Source organism: Saimiri boliviensis, chromosome 4, assembly GCF_048565385.1.
Source record: "Saimiri boliviensis isolate mSaiBol1 chromosome 4, mSaiBol1.pri, whole genome shotgun sequence".
Taxonomy (NCBI): domain Eukaryota; kingdom Metazoa; phylum Chordata; class Mammalia; order Primates; family Cebidae; genus Saimiri; species Saimiri boliviensis.
In genome coordinates, this window is record NC_133452.1 from 69,084,808 (window position 1) to 69,095,728 (window position 10,921).

Here is a 10,921-nt window from a genome sequence, read left to right on the forward strand (position 1 = left end):
GGAGACCTAGGTTGACTGCAGCTCTATCATCTTCTTTGTGGTCCTGGCTCCTGGGCTTATGACATCCAGCATTTATTGTTTGTGCAAATTAGGAGTCTCAAAACATATTTTTTAATTTTTGTTTAATTTTTGTTGTTTCATAGTCAAAATTCTTTCAATACCTTAGTAGGCTTCTAACTTACTTATTCCTGTAAGCTCCAGGTGTAGGCAGAATTCTAAGATGGCCCTCATAATACCTGCCTCATGATGTGCATACTTTATATATTGCCACCCCCTTGATTTTAAGCAGACCTGTGACTATCAGAGGCATTATTTCCATGATTAAGTTACTAATAAATGACTTTTGAATTAATCCAAAGGAAGATTTTGTTGGGTGTAATAGCTCATGCCTGTAATCCCAGCTCTTTGGAGGCCAAGGCAAGAGGATCACTTGAGCCCAGGAGTTCAGGGCTTGCAGTGAGCGATGATCACACCACTGCACTCTAGCCTAGGTGACAGAGCAAGACCCTATCTTTAAAAGAAAAAAATTAAAAAAGAGAGGGAAATTTTTCAGGGTGGTCCTGACATAATCAGGTGAGTCTTTCAAAGGTCCTTTCTGAAGTCAGAGAGATTCCACATAGGGAGGATTCCCCATTGCTGGTTTTGCAGGTGGAGGCAAGGACCTAAGAGCAGCCTATAGATGCTGAGAGCAACCTCCAGCTGACAGCCAGTAAGGAAGGGAGGGCCTTAGTCTTCCAATCTCAAGGAGCTGAATTTCACCAACAATGAGTGATTTGGGAAATGAACCTTGAGCCTCAGATGGGACCAATAACTTAATTGTAGTCATGTGAGACCTGAGAAGATAATACGGTTACACTTCTGGCCTATGGTACTGGGACAAACCTTGTTCAAAGCTGCTAAATTTGTGTTAATTTCTTATGTAGCAATAGAAAACTAATGAAATTCAAGTGTCTAGATTAACTCTCGAGCTCAATTCTCTCTTTACTTCCTCCTTAGCCTCATACTTTTTTTTCCTCTCAACTTAAAGTATCTTCCTTGAGGGCACCAGACTTAGGAAGAAAGGCCACAATCTTAATGTGGTATTTTCCTCAAGGCCAAGTGTTAATAAGTTTTTCTTACTTAAAAGCTTTTAAAATTTTGTGACTTCCCTTTAGGACCTATAAGCAGTTAGCATTTCCAATCTGTCTAATTCCAGTTACTGGATTGACTTTATTCCCTATTCCTTCTCTTGCAAATGTACTAATTCTTGCTTGTGGTCTTCTCTTTTTTTTTTTTTTTTAATAACCTTGCATAATGAAGTCAGTTACAACTACACACACTACTAATATTTTGTTGTCTAACTATATTTGAATTTCTGAATGCAAAGAATAATTTTTAAGAAAAATATAAATTACAATAATTTTCTACTTAAGACAACAACTTGTACAAACAATTAATATAGCAAAATGACAGCTTTGAAAGAACAACCTTCAAAACATAGCATTAGGCTCAGAGAGTGTTTTGCCAAATTCATTAAAACCAATAAAGAACAATTATTCTCATGCTATGTGTATACAGTTCCAGAACAAAAAGGAAAAGGAAACTTCTAATTTTTAAAAAGCTATTATAACCTTAATTGCAAAACCTGACAGAGAATGAAGATAAAGAATACAGAGGTAAATAAAAAACTTTTGAGTTTGGTATATAATCAAAAGAATTTGACAAAATATATCGTTTTGAATGTAGATGCAAAAATCTTAAAATACAATTCTGCAATATAACAACAACAAAAACCCAATTACCAAAGGAGACATATTTCAGTATCATTGAGTATTGTTTAATATTAGCATTGGTTAGTGATATGGTTTGTCTCTGTGTCCCCACCCAAATCTTATCTTGAATTGTAATAATCCCCAAATGTCAAGGGCAGGACTAGGTGGAGATAACTTAATCATGGGGGTGATTTCCTCTATGTTTTACTCAGAATAGTCAGTGAGTTCTCACAAGATCTGATGGTTTTATAAGGGACTTCCCTCCTCACTTGGCACTCATTCTCCCTCCTGCCAACCTAAAGGGGTGCCTTCCGCCATGGTTGTAAGGGTCCTGAGGCCTCCTCAGCCATGCAAAACTGTGAGTCAATTAAACATCTTTTCTTTATCAATTATCCAGTCTTGGGTATGTCTTTGTTAGTAGCATGATAATGGACTAATAGAGTTACCAAGATGAAAATATGTATTATCATACAAATGAGTGGAAAAAGAAAAACCAGATCTTGATAGATTTCAAAAAAGTTTGATGACATTTAAAATTTATATCTGATTAAAATTATCAATAAAATAGAAATATAACAAATATAACATATTTCCTTATGTGGGGAAGAGTTGGAAATCTATTTCCAGCCAATAGCCAATGTCACGCTTAATGGGAGGACACTGAGGAGAGAATCAGGAATATTTATGTCCGTTATTATTTAACAAAGGAATAGAAGTTCAAGTCAAAGTCATTTCAGACAAAAAGTTGCAAATATGATCATAATTTTCAAGTAATGTAATTACATGCTTGAAAACTTCCATTAATTGAAAAAATATTAAAAGTAATTTATTAAAAAGTTATGGCTAAGACAACAGACTTTTAAATACACAAAAATATTTTAAAATCAATATTAATTAATCAAAATATAGTAGTTAAGAGTCTTATTCAACACAACATAAACACCTAAAATGTACTTACTAAATGTAGAAAATGTATGATGATATAATGTTCTTTGGAAATCATTCAATAAAGTCTGAAATACTATTGGCAACAAAAAGATACTTGAGACACTTGGCTAATCAACTGGAAAACTCATAATGTATTCCATATGAATTAGAAATTAACTGAAACAAAATAAAGTTAGAAAGCTAGAATAAAGTATTGATGCGTATTTTGTTTAAAAGTTTAGTATGAGTATGGACTTATTTCGGTTGGCTTCAAAGGCAGATTCCTTCAAGGGAAAGATTAGTAGATTTTATTGTTAAAAATGTTAAAACAGTCATCTTCAATGGAGAGGAGGCAGGGGTTGGAAGGCTTGGTTCTCTTTCCTAAGGATATAAGAATATCAGAATCTCTGTGTCGGGGGGAGGGTGGAATTATAAAATTACTCTTCCTTTGTGTAATTTTAAATTTTTATTTGTATAACTGTCATTTATTGAGTATTTGGTATGTTCAAGGCAATGTTCATTTGATGTAGGCATCATTTTCATTTTACAGATAAAGGGTGAAATTTAGAGAAATTATTGTCATCATTATTATCAGAACCAAGGTAATATTACTAGTACACTGCATAATCTACATATTGCTCTAAGTACTTCACAAAGATTCTCATTTATTTAATTCTCACAATGGTTATCTGACATGGAACAGTTAATGCTCTAATATTCAGATAAGAAATCTCAGGCTCAAAGAGGTTAAAAAATGTGACCAGCTTGTAAGTGGCAGCATATAATTGAAGCTTATGTCTTCCTTCACTCCCCACTCCTCTACCAGCCAGGGCTCTGCAGCATTAGTTATGCTACTGAAATTGTATCAAAAAATCTCAAATAATCTTAAGCATAGAAATGGGACTTTTCTGTTTTTCAGAAACAGATATTCGCTTAAAGGTGTTAAGAAACATTGACTTAGAACTTCTATAAATTCAATATGTACCAATTAATAATGTTAAAATGTAATGTAAAAATTGGAAAAAAAAAACTATTTGTAACATGTTTAATAATAAATACTAATTCAAACCCAAGTCGTTCTAAATGCACAGCAAGGTTAGTAAGAATAATAATGGCAAAACAGTTCAGGGGAGTCTTGAGCTTCAGCTGAGCTGGGTTCCATATGCCCAAAGGGGCTGTCTTAGGAAGGTGGAGGGATGGGCCAAAGGGAGAAGCAGATCCTGATGGAAGAGAAAAGGGGCTGGTACTTCACTATGGCAACACTCTTCATCAGTCTAAATGACATCTTCTTGTAGCTGGGCAGAGAGAAGCAGAAGAGGTTGCCCACCTTCGACTACCCACTGGCCCTGCTCCAGCAAGTGCTCAAGTCTGAGGACCCCTCACCCCACCGAACCCTGGCCTGGTGTTTCCTCGGAATGCCACTGGAAAGGAAACACCTTCTCCATCACCACAATGGGCGTCCACAACTGCAAGTACTCAGGGACCAACCCTCTGGACTGCTTTGGCAAGGCTGTCAAGATCGTCAAAAACCAACCTCCCATCCTGAATCACCTGGCCCAAATCTTCCACTTCTTAGAAAGCAGGATATGGCCATTGGAACCTGTAATATGACCCTGAATGTCCTGTGAGACCCAGAGCTCAACTGGCAGACATACTGCACAAGAGCCATGACAGGATCTCTTTCTTTTGCCCAACTGGAATACAGTGGCATGATAATGGCTCACTGCAGCCTTGACCTCCTAAGCTAAAGTTATCCTCCCACCTCAGCCTCTGGAGCAGCTGGGACACAGGTGCACACTACCATGCCTGGCTAATTTCTTTTCTTTGTAAAGATGGGGTCTCACTATGTTGCCCAGGCTGGTCTCAGGCTCCTGGGCTCAAGCAATCCTCCCACCTTGGCCTCCCAAAGTGCTGGGATTGCAGATGTCAGTCACCACACCTGGTCCTGTAAGAGTCTAAAAATGAAGGAGCCTCCACTCACTGCAGGAATCCCTTCTAATGCCTTATCAATAAGCCTCTAGCCTCTTCTGGATTAGCATGGGTGAAGTCAGACTGACTGGAGTTGAAATCTGGCCTCTCTGTCTTGTGGAACTTGGAGCAAGCCACTTACTGCTTCAAACTTTAGTTCCAAAAATATAAATTATAGATAATAACACCTGTCTTAATATTTTGTCAGTGGACTCAGTGAGATAGCATCTAAAGCACAGTGCCGTGGACATAGGAGGTGCTTCTGAAAGGGAGTAGAGGACATTTACTGTAGTGGATTAGAGCACTGGCTCTCAACACAAACAGCCTTGGTTCAAATCCCACATCCCCACTTATGTGCTATGGGAACTTTGGCAAAATACTCTGTTCCACATTTTTAGCCTGTTTTTTCATCTGTGGACTGGAGATGATAGTATGTCTAATAGAGTTGTTATAAGTATATATAGAAGTCAGCTACTTATGAGCTCTTACTACATGTTTGAAACTAAGTATGTGTAACTGCATGTTTGAAACTAAGTTACACATACTTAGTTTCAAACATGCAGTAAGAGCTCATAAATAGCTGACTGCTACTATTAGGTATGTTTTCTAATAAACCTACCATCTCTTGAGGCAGTCCACTGCAGCCATTCAGCTCTGCAAGTCACACATTTAGGTGATAGCTGCCTCCCTCTACCTTCTGGCCCCAGATCTGCCCTCTGGAACCACCACAGAGCCCATTTACTTGGAGCACAAGCCCAGGGCTCTGAGTTTACTTTGCTGCAAGCTGCAGAGTTCCCCCATCTGCTCCTTTTTTCTGCTACCTTTCACATGACCTAGTAGCAAATCTGCTCCCAGTCTTGGTCTCAATGGCTTAATTATTTTGCCAGCAGGTATAAGGCAGGAGTGAAATCTTCCACCTTGGTTGATGTGTTTATTATTATAGATAATAAAACTAACTATAATAGTAAATAATAAAATATTTCTAAAAAATAAGTATTAATTGAATGCCTACTGTGTGTGGATATTGTTTCAGTCACCGAGTATACAGAGAAGAAACAGATAGGTCCCTACACTTATAAAGCTTATATTCTAAGCGTAGGGTTAATACTCTTAAAATTCTTAATAAAAATGAGGAGCAACCCACTCTCACTACTTCTATTCAACACCGTACTGGCAGGCCTAGCCAGAACAGTCACCCAAGAGAAATAAATCAAGGGCATCCAGATTGGACAAGTGAAAGTCAATCTCTATTTGCCAATGACATGATCTCATACCTAGAAAACTCTAAAGACTCCTCCAAAAGACTCCTAGATTTGTTAAATGAATTTATTAACAGTAAAGTCTCAGCTTACAAAATTAGTGTACACAAATCTGTAGCACTCCTATACACCAATAACAATGAAACAGAGACTCAAGTCAAGAAATCAATCCCATTAACAATAGCTGAAAAAGAAATGAAATACTCAGGAATATACTTAACCAAGGAGGCAAAAAAAAATCTCTATAAGGAGAATTATAAAACTCTGATTAAAGAAATTGTAGATGACACAAACGGATGGAAAAACATCCCATGCTCATGGATTGGAAAAAGCAATATTGTGAAAATAACCGTATTGCTCAAAGCAATCTGGATTCAATCCAATTCCTATGAAAATACCAATATCGTTTTTCACAGAATTAGAAAAAATAAATCCTAAAATTCACATGGAACCAAAAAAGATTCTGAATAACCAAAGTAATCCTAAGTAAAAAGAACAAATCTAGAGGCATCGCATTACCTGACTTCAAATTATACTACAGGGTGACAGTAACCAAAGCAGCATGGTACTGGTATAAAAGTAGATACACAGACCAATGGAATACACTGGAGAATCCAGAAATAAAGCCAAATACCTACAACCAACTGATCTTCAACAAAGCAGACAAAAACATACACTACGGAAAAATACTCCATTCAATAAATGGTTCTGACAAAATTGGAGAGCCACATGCAGAAGAGTGAAACTAGATCCCAGTGTAAGGCTGGTTGCCTCCCCGGGAGTTTGAACACACTCATCTCCCTCCCCGCTTAAAAACTACATTATCAGAATATGCCCATCATCTAGCTCCGCCTTGGAAATCCCCTCTGCACTGGGCACCTAACCACACCCGTGGAAATCCCCTCTACACTCAGCACTTAGCCCGCTCACTGGAAATCCCACCTACCTACCAATAGCAGCTCACCCCATCCACATCCAAATGTTTGTTTCTCCAAATCCAATCGAACGCCTTCACTCCCTATAAAACTCCACTCCTGAGAGGAATCAGGTGCGACCCCTCTCGCGGGGACCACAGAACCTCGCCGGGAGCTGAATAAATTGGCATCTAATTTTCTTGTGCTGGCCTCAGTTTCCTCATTTTTAACTCGGCAATAAACCTACAGAGAATAAACTTTACACCTAGTCTCTCACCATATACAAAAATTAACTCAAGGTGGACTGAAGACTGAAATCTAAGACCTGAAGCCATAAAAGTTCTAGTACATAATACAGGGAAAACTCTTCTGGACAGTGGCCTGTGCAAAGAATTTATGACTAACACTCCAAAAATAAATGCAACAAAGCCAAAAATAAATAAATGAGACTTAATTAAACTAAAAAGTTTCTGCACGGCCATCTGATTTTGACAAAGTTGACAAAAGCAGGGGGAATGGATTTCATATTCAATAAATAGTATTAGGATGACTGGCTAGGCATATACAGAAGGTTGAAACTGAACTCCTTTACTATACCATATACAAAAATTAACGCAAATTAGGTTAAAGGCTTAAATATAAAACCCAAAACTATAAAAATCCTGGAACACAACCTAGGCCATACCATTCTTGTCACAGATATGGGCAAAGATTTCATGACAAAGACACTAAAACCAATTACAACCAAAGCAAAAGTTGACAAATGGAATCTAATTAGACTAAAGAGCTTCTGCACAGCAAAAGAAACTGTCAACAGAGTAAACAGATAATCTACAGAATGGTAGAAAATCTTTGCAAACTACACAAACTACCATCTGACAAAGATCTAATATCCATCATCTAGGAACTCAAATTTATAGGAAATAAAAATAATCCCATTAAAAAGTGGACAAAGGACATGAACAGACACTCTTCAAACCCCCAGGGTACAGAACCATTACCATCTCTCAAAGTTGGACCTAAGCAACCAACAATAAAAAAAATCATGTAATAAAATAAAATATATAATGAAACATTCAGTCATTCAACATGAAGATTAGATTGCTATTTATGAAAAGGAGATATGGTTAATAATTGAATACTGTCATTATGTGAATAGGAGATTACGGAAAAATGCACAGAATGAAATCATTTTTATGACACTTAATGAATCTGTATCCTCATGCAATACTAGGAGATTTAAGGTTTTTTTCATTTTGCATATCTAGGTTGTTTTGTTTTGAAGACACAGTCTCACTCTGTTGCCCAGGCTGGAGTGCAGTAGCATAATCTTGGCTCACTGCAACCTCCACCTCCCAGGTTCAAGTGATTCTCCTGCCTCAGCCTCCTGAGTAGCTGGGACTGCAGGCGCATGCCATCACACCTGGCTAATTTTTGTATTTTTAGTAGAGACGGGGTTTCACTGAGTGCGGTGGCTCATGCCTATAATTCCAGCATTTTGCAAGGCTGAGGTGGGTTCATATGCATGTTTTAATAATAATTTATAATTTATATACATTTGAGGCTGCACCTATGTCACACTAAAGCTTCATGAATCTAATAATAAGCCAGAGACTCCATTCTGCTGTTGGAATCTTAATAACAAAATGCTTACAGATAGAAACTCACCTGTCTTGTTATTCTGCTTCTGTTCTCTGGCCAAATTCTATCAAAGCTGTTATGTGCAGTCACAGATAAAACATACTAGAATTAGAGGGTATATTTCCAAGTCTTTTCCTCTATAAAATAATACAAACCACAATTATTTAACATTTGTTAGCTACTAAAAATAGAGTTTTACTACTGGTGTTTCAAATAGTCATTAAAGACATGGAAGCTATGAGTCATGCTTGGCAGTTAAATATTTTATTTGCTGCTAGAACTGGGATTATGTCTTTGTATTTCATCAGGTAAGCCAAATATGGCATCATGGGAACAGCTAATTCCCTCTGCTCTCCTGACTGCTCCTATTAAATGATGTTTTTCATAACTACACAAGTGCTAAGGAACTAAGTGAAGCAACTACAGCTTTGTTTATATTTGGACTAAGACAATTTGATAAACTCGGAGCTTGCCTGACAAGGGTTATTAGTCTAAATGTTTTTCAACTGGCAGATCAACTTAGTATTTTAGTATATCAACTTAGACATTTACTAGTCTAAATGTTATTCAATTGCCAGATTGACTTAGTATTTTCTTCCCACTAAATTGATTTAAAAAAAGAAAAAGGGAGAAGATCTATCAATGGTATTGGTAGTCTCAAATGTTTTATTAACAAAAGATCCTTTGAACAACAAAAAAAAGAGAGTTTCTAATGGACAAATAATACTATGTTGCTTATGTCCGCTTTTTAGCTAGAGATTGCCATCTGATCTAAGACAAGGCATTGGGTTTATGAAGGATGTAGTTTTTAATAATGGGAATATAGAATTTACCTGTCAGAAAAAGATAAATTTTTTTCTTCCATAATACCCAATTCTGCAAAAAAGAGGCTTAAAGCTGAAAATCTAATATGCTTAAGCCTACCAGGCTACTGACAAGCAAAATTCTCAAAAATACCCTCATTTAAATTTTATGACAATATTTAAATTAATGTGGTAAATTACTAGCTAAAGTTTTTACCTGAGTAGTGCTTTATAGTTTACAAAGAACCTTATGTAGTTCCTACTTGAGATGATTCATAAAACAACTCTTTCAGTTCAGGAAGCTAAGTGCCCTACTCTGGACGTTCAAAGAGTAAACAGCAAGGTTCAATTCAAATCCAGTTATCTGGGTACATTTTTGGTAATATTTGCAGATTAGTCAGTCATCTTTCTATGTACTATGTTTTATTTGGGTTAACTTTAACATGAGCACAACTTTGAATAAAATGATACATAGATCTTCCATACCCATCACAACTTTAGACATTAAGGCAAAGATTGCAGAGGAAACACTGACATTTACATGGGCACTCCCCACTCTTCTCTTTCACTGGAGGTGGCCTCACAGTCCTTCACAACTCTCCAAGCATCTACTATAAATTAGTTAGGTTTAAAATACTAGAGGAAACCCATTTTTTTTTCATTCCTGGAATAACGCTCTGTAATAGAATATTATTATGCATGTTATTCCATACTTCTAATTTTTAACAATTACAAAAGCATTAAAAAATACTCAAGTGCTTCTGGAATGAGTAAATTTCTTTCATTTTAGATTATTAGTAATTTTTAACTTTCTGATTTTTCCCCTTCTCTTGTTCTATCACAAATTTGTCTTCCTTAACTCCATTTTTACTAAAGTGCCTTTTAAGAAATCTTCTTTGCTCTTTGAGTGATTACTTAAATCTAAACTCTTTGCTCTCACATCCAAGACCCACCACCATCTAGTCCAGTGTCTCTTTTTAGTCTTACCTAATAAGAACACCATTCCTAGACAACTAGAACCACTCATTTCCTAATACTCATTCCTCCTTAACATCACCCTCTTCTCTTGATGAGCTCTGCCAGAGCCCACTTTCCTTTTCTTAATCTTATTCTAACTTTGTTCATCAAAATTTCTACCAGTTTTCTAGATTGACCAATGCTCTCTGACTTTTAATGCTCCTTCACGCACTTACCAAGCTGTATAAACATAACTAAGTTACTTCACTTACCATGCCTCAGATTCCTCATTTATAAAATGAGTACAATAACTACCTTATGTGGTTGTTATGATGATTACATGAGCTACTCTATGCAAAGGTCTTAGAACAATGACTGGAACATAATAAGTGTTATGCAAGCATTTGCTATTAGTACCATGATTGTAATTTAAGAAGTTAGTCTTTTACTATACTCTAATACTATTTGGTACTATCTTGTGATAAGACATTTATCACACATTTCCTTGATACATTAGTATATATATTCTATGTTCTTTTCTAAATTTTAAGTTTCTTTAAAGAAGTTACCATGAATGTAACAAATTTTTTTATCATAAAATCAATAATATAGTGTCTTGAATATCATTGGTGATTGAGAGATATTAATTGAACCCAATGTTTTGACAAAAGAATGCTACCTATTGAAATAATTTAATATGC

At 36.3% G+C, this 10,921-nt stretch overlaps 1 pseudogene; it reads left to right on the plus strand.

Moving 5' to 3' along the window:
• Nucleotides 1-3,874: 3,874 nt before the first annotated feature.
• Nucleotides 3,875-4,637, plus strand: LOC101041391 (tetratricopeptide repeat protein 22-like; annotated as a pseudogene).
• Nucleotides 4,638-10,921: the final 6,284 nt, after the last annotated feature.